Below are 6,000 nucleotides of genomic sequence, written 5' to 3'. Positions count from 1 at the left end.
TTTCCCTGCATTATACAAGAACTTTGTGCTGATGAGACAATAGTAGATAGTGTGTGCATTTAATATAGGACAGACCATTTTCCCAGCTGGGGGAAGACATCAACCTATATATTGGGGGAAAGCCAGAAAAAAACAGAAGGGCATCCCTCCCGTGGTAACTCCAACCCCTGTCTGACTGAGTTCAGAGATCCCTGGACGGCCGGAGGGCAATTGAAAGTTGAGAGCTGGCGGTCCCTTGCTGGGGACTGGGCAGAGAGGGGTGTAGAGACGCCCCCTTCCTGCTCGCCGGAGTGGAGCTGGCGCAGTGAATCATGTGCAGTTCGTTCCTTATTGCATTCAGCGCATGGTTTCACCTTCAGGTTCTTGTTTGTCTATGTCCTTCTCAAATCGCATCACCTTAACAGAAAACAAGGTAAAGGCATCTGGGGGGGACAGGGGACTGACCGGTGGATTCTGTCCTTTCTGTTTTCTCGTGGGATGCGGGAAGGATGGAAAGATTGCGGGGGTGGGGGGGGGGGGAGGAGGAGTTGACAATATTGTTAATACGCCCGTGGGAAAAACTTCGGTTCCAATTAATAGTGTATCTCACTCAGTAATTGGAGAGACTTTGATAGAAACGAGAACTTGGGGCTGTTGGAAGGATGGGCAAGGGGGGTTCCGGGGAGGGGGGGAGGGGACAGGGGTGCTGTTGGGTGGATTTCTGGACGATGTGAACCTTTTGGCTTTGTACCCTTCGTCAGAGGCGATGCTGGGGGGGGGAGGGGGCTGGGTCGGTGCGTGGGGATCTGGAATGCAAGGTCCATCCATTAAGAAACAAAGAGCAAATTGCAGGGCTTCCCAATGGAATGCTTTCCTCGGGCTGAGGAAGGCAGAGAGGGGCTCTCGCAAAGCTTTTCGAGTGGTCACTTCAATGATCGCGGCGTCTTTTGCAGATCGTATTGATTCAGCGGGGGCTTGAAAGGATTCGCGTGCGAGTTTCTTCCCCTTTCCCTCCCCCCCCCCTTTTTGGGGGGGTCATCCCAGCATCAGCAAAATGTTAAGGGCACAGCTTGCCGAAGAAAGTTGACGGTTGCAAACGCTTAACCCGCGATCCTGCCTTAGAGGGCAGTCACAGCGGCTGAGCAGTGGAGCACTGTCCATTTGATGGGTGTTGGATGTATACATCAAGAGGGAGGGAGGGAGGGAGGGCTAGTGGAGGGGGGGGAGAGGGGAGAAATAATGCAGACATTTTGTCCTATGAAACCCTTTCTCCGGCTCTGCCCCCTCCACCTCCACCCGCAATTAGCATGCCAAATAGTTGCAACCGTCATTTGAATTAAGCTGTTTCGACAAGTTTCAGAAACTTTGCGAGAGATGAAAGTTGCTTGTTAAGAGAGCCCCGGCGGAGGAATATCTGAACGCAGGCTGTGCGAGGTGGAGAGGAGACGTCGCATTTTTACGATTGCTCCAAATATCGGTTGACCTCCTTGGCCAAATGCTCTAGAAACACGCCCCCGGCCCCCCCCCCGTCTTCTCACAGCAAGCTTCCTGTTCTAGACACGTTAACGCTTGAGAGCGTTTATAACTCCCAGCAGTAGATAAGTATGTTCAAAGGGATGTTCATTGTGTGGGTCCCTCCATATCTTAGTCATTCCATGAGACAGGTTTTTTAAAATAGACTATCTGGAATCTAGATGTAGATTTGTGAAGATCACCCTTCCCCCATCTTCTGGACACACACACACACACAAGGTTTTATCTAATCCAGATGTATCCCCTGCCCCCAATCCACATTTTCTCTTATTATAGATTTACTTTTTTTAAAAAAGCCAAATAGGGTAACCTGTGGAATTTGAAATGCAAATAAAAGCCTGTGGGAGTTGAGGCAGAACAAATCAGCATTTATAAAGTGGGAAAAGATTTAATGTCTTTGAAACCATTGGGTGGATTTACCCCCTCCTCCGTTTTACCCCCCCCCCCCCAGTATTGACTAGTGACGTCAGTTCGTTTGGGAAGGAAGGCTCCCTTTGTGTGTGTGTTATTAGTGTCTAAAATGTGGGTATGTGAAGTGCTTACAGGAAAACAGATTACAAGATTAACATCTGTTAACATGATCGTTTATCTCCAGCCAAAAATAGGTCAGTCCTTTCTTAAGGAAACACGATTGCTAGGCACATGATTAAATAATGAAATTAGACTAATGAGTTCATAAATTAGATACAGTGTGTGTGTGTGTGTGTGTGCGTGTGTTATAATGCAACTGATTTGCCACTGAGAAGTCTGAATTCAGAGACCTGAGATCAGTGTAAGGTCAAAGCCTCTTTGGAGGGAGCAACACAATTGCTCCTCTTCTCACCTAACCTTCTTAAGCCTCTTTTGCTCCTCAGAGTCACAGCTAATAGTGCGTGTTCCACTTTTTCTTTTCCACTGCAGCAATGCATTAATATTTTCCATCTGCAGTGCTATTGGTTAAGAAGACCAATTCCTTCCATGGAAATGGATGTTTGTTTCCAAAGCTCTAGGCTCTCCCCCCCCCCCCTCTCTCTATTTTTTGGTTAGTGGCAAGGAAGAATGGGAAACACTGATGCAAAGTAGCTTGTTTTGCTTGTCACTGCCCTCTAGAAAAGATTGGCAGCGCCATCCTCCAATCTCCTGCCCTTACCACTTGCTGTGCTTGTATTTCAAGCTCATGTTATAGCATGGGAAGAAGAGCTTTTCTGCATGCATTTGTCTCTGTGAGTCAATAGCTTAAAAGGTAAATAACTTGCTCCCCTTTCCAAAAAGTCTGCTATGAACCCAAATCCTATTTTGGCACTACTCCTCCAAAGATGACTAAAACTATCATAATTTTCAACATCAAGTCGAGAACTGCTACAAGAAACAAATATATAAAATGATGTATATGTTTTAGTAGTGTATCAGACCTGCTAACCAGAAAAAAGGTGGAGTGTGTCCAAAGAATTGCACCTATTTTTATTCCAAGAGTGTGATTATTTATACCTCTTAAACTGTCTCCAGAATGATATTGAATCTGTAACGCAGTAGAGCATTAAGTACTGAATCTTTGTGGGTTTTTAAAAGGCACTGCTGTGAAGCAGAAAAAGAAGTGTGACTTTATATTCCATGGAGTAAGACAATTGACAGTCGCTTGAAAGTTGCTAGATTAAAAAGTTCAAAACAATTTGCAAAAATTATTTTAAAAACTATAAACATTTGTTTTAGCAGAAATATTAAAATGTAAAATTGAACTGCCCTGGTACAACTGAAGTACTGCTGAACAACACACTCCATGAGTGTTGTGAATAGTGACCATTTCTACTTTCAACAATAAGCAGATTAAGCTACTGTCATGGGCCCTGGCTATTGTGAGCACTGTCCTGTTTTGTCCTTAGTAAATTGCTCCTCTTTGCCCCTAATATCAATATTTCAAGTGATTCTGATTTTGTATTTGGGACACACTCCCTTAGTGTATTGGTTGGAGTCATTGATATTTTCCTGCTTCCAAGAATATATTGCTGATTTCATGATGTGTATCTGAGTTGGCGGGTGGGGTTGGCAAGAGGAGGACTAAATGCAATCTTTTGTGCTGAAGCCCACTGCCCTCTTTGCTCTGAAGATGGCCAGAACTATTCCTTGTTCGAGGAAGACACAAGTATGGTCAAAGAGAGTCAATGGTGCCTTGGCCTCCTGCCATCAACTTTATTTCAGAGCTGCTGTGCTAAGTGAGTTAACTACCAAAGAGTTTTTCATTAACTCACTTGGCAGCCATGTAGCTAAGTTTTTTTTTTTTAAAGCGCATAACTTAAACTTAAGAAGAACAGAATATCACTGCTAGGAATATTTTGCTATTTCACAACTTAGGGATTGTTTTGTGCCCATTTCTTTCTGCTTCTTTTGTCTATCCCAGTTTAGGGCTGGTGGTAGATTCTATGCCTGTTTCAGAAGCTTGTTGAGATATGCAGGCAAAGTCACTGAATATAGCAATGAATATAGCAATCACAGCACTGGACTTCACTGTCACTCCTTCCCTTTGTTTTATTGGCAAAGGGCTGAACCCATTTTTTTTTTGTACATTGTAGCATGAGGGTCATTGTTACTATCACAAATGGACTATGGTAACCCTTATGCCATGTGATGATCAGTAGCATTGTAAGGGTAGCTTTATATTGCTAGGGATTTGAATGGCAGGCATCTTTTAAGGGAGGGGAGAGGGGAGAAATTAGGGATTTGCTATTTCATGTTGGTTTTAACTGAAAAATGTTTTTCACTTATTGTAAGTTGCTTGAACTACAAAGAGAGACAGGACATAAATATTTTAATAAATATGCCTCCAACAGCTCAGTGCTTAGTTGGAAATGAGGTTAAGACATTTTCACTTGGTAATGAAATCCCATTGTAATCAGATGGCCTTAATTGGTGAATAAATATAGGATGGGGTCACATAAATGCTGTTTGCATTTTTCGCATTTTGGCTACAATGTGGAGTCACTTTGAAATGTTTTTTTTCTGCCTCCTAGCTTCCTCCTGCAAAAAAATGTCAAAGATGTGTATTTATTGACTGATTTATTTATTTATTAAAACAATTATATCCTGCCTTTTTCACTGGCAGTGGTGGCTCAAGGCATCTTAAGCAAACTTTGCCTGGCAGCAACTAAAAATATAAACCACCACCAATATATAGTATTAATTAACTATGTGGAATCCAGTTGTGGGGAATTCCGTTAACTGAAACAATCTGCCCAAAGTCCACTGGAACAGAAGAACATTAGATTCCTTTCAACACAGGTTAAAGCAGGAGCTCTTCTCCGGGAGGGCATTAAAAGAGACTTTCAGATAACTTTGCATAGGATTACTGGCTTAATGCCATGTGTGAAAATGTATTTACACAACATTGCAGCACTAACATTGGCAAGCACACGGGGAATAGCAGTGACACGATTGGATGATGTGCTGCTTACATTGCCATTGTTAAAATATAATGCTGTTTGGAGCGCCATTATAACGTGGCACCAACAATGGCATTGTAATACCCATTGTGGCACTTTCAGGTTTTATTGTCTGCCAGGAGTGCAGTTATCCCAGAAGAAGCCAAAGACGGATCAGTGAAATTACGCTTACTAAAGAGAGCTTTTGAATTGGCTTTGTTGCTGCCAAGGGCACTGTGGATGTCTGGAAGTAAAGGGAGGGGGATTGTACCTGTGAGAGAAGAAAGCCAAAGCCCTCGTTCCCCCTCCCCTCCCCTCCCCTCCCCGAGCGGCAACAGCTTGTTGCTGTGTGAAGAGGGAGGCGGCGGCGGCGAGGCAGAGAAGGGGAGGAGTTTAGCTCTGGCAAGGCGGCTCTCTCCTCACTCAGTTGTTTTCTCCCCCTTTTCGTGTAGCCAGGAACGTCACACAGCCATGTAACTGTAATACAAGAAGTGAAAAGAGGCAGAGAGAACAGGCACAGCTCAACTTCTAACCCTTAACAAAGGCAGAAAGGATTTGTCAAGGCGCTACCAACAAAAAAAAAAATGTAGGTGGGGGAAAAGGCTACAGGCTGAGATAATCAAGTGAGGCTCCAATATCTGGAGGAGGAGAAGCAGCTCGAGAGGTTACAACACTGCCCTAGTGGATTATGTGGGGCTCCGGCTGGGCTGGTCGGAAGGTAATTGCTTTCTATTTTCAACTTCAGTTTGTTATTGTTGAAAGGAAAGGAGAAAAGGGAGTGTTTCAAGGCGTGGCGAGTCGAGCAATCATTATATAAGTATTAAAAGAAAAACATGGGGGGGGGGGCCGGGGATAGAAGTGAAAAAAAAAATGATGGACAGACATTTTTTGAAAAAAATCCAAGTAGTGTCTTTATTTTATTTTATTTTACTTCCTGGCCCTAATTAGAAGGCTTTTTTTAGAATGAGAAGGTGCCGGGGAAGGGTTAAAGGAAGATCATCTCTCTCACGTCTGGAAAAGATGAAACTTTAGTAGAAACCCAGATGTATTTCCCGGGTGTGAGATTAATGTAGTGTAGTTCTGCATAACAAAGGGA

The 6,000-nt window shown here is 43.7% G+C and overlaps 1 protein-coding gene across 2 annotated transcripts in view; it reads left to right on the top strand.

Moving 5' to 3' along the window:
• The first annotated feature begins 276 nt into the window (after positions 1-276).
• The window catches only part of ZNF516 (zinc finger protein 516), a 146,044-nt gene continuing 140,320 nt past the window's right edge, over positions 277-6,000 (top strand). The window contains exon 1 of one of the 2 annotated variants that reach the window (XM_060244085.1): positions 277-412. The gene's annotated coding sequence lies outside the window, so the exon portion shown is untranslated. Of the gene's footprint in view, positions 413-5,272; positions 5,623-6,000 lie in introns of those variants that run through there. The other variant, XM_060244084.1, reaches the window with a different exon arrangement.

This window comes from Heteronotia binoei, chromosome 7 (assembly GCF_032191835.1).
Source record: "Heteronotia binoei isolate CCM8104 ecotype False Entrance Well chromosome 7, APGP_CSIRO_Hbin_v1, whole genome shotgun sequence".
Classification (NCBI taxonomy): Eukaryota; Metazoa; Chordata; class Lepidosauria; order Squamata; family Gekkonidae; genus Heteronotia; species Heteronotia binoei.
Note: the sequence above shows the minus strand (reverse complement) of the source record. Positions and strands in the feature narration are given on the sequence as shown.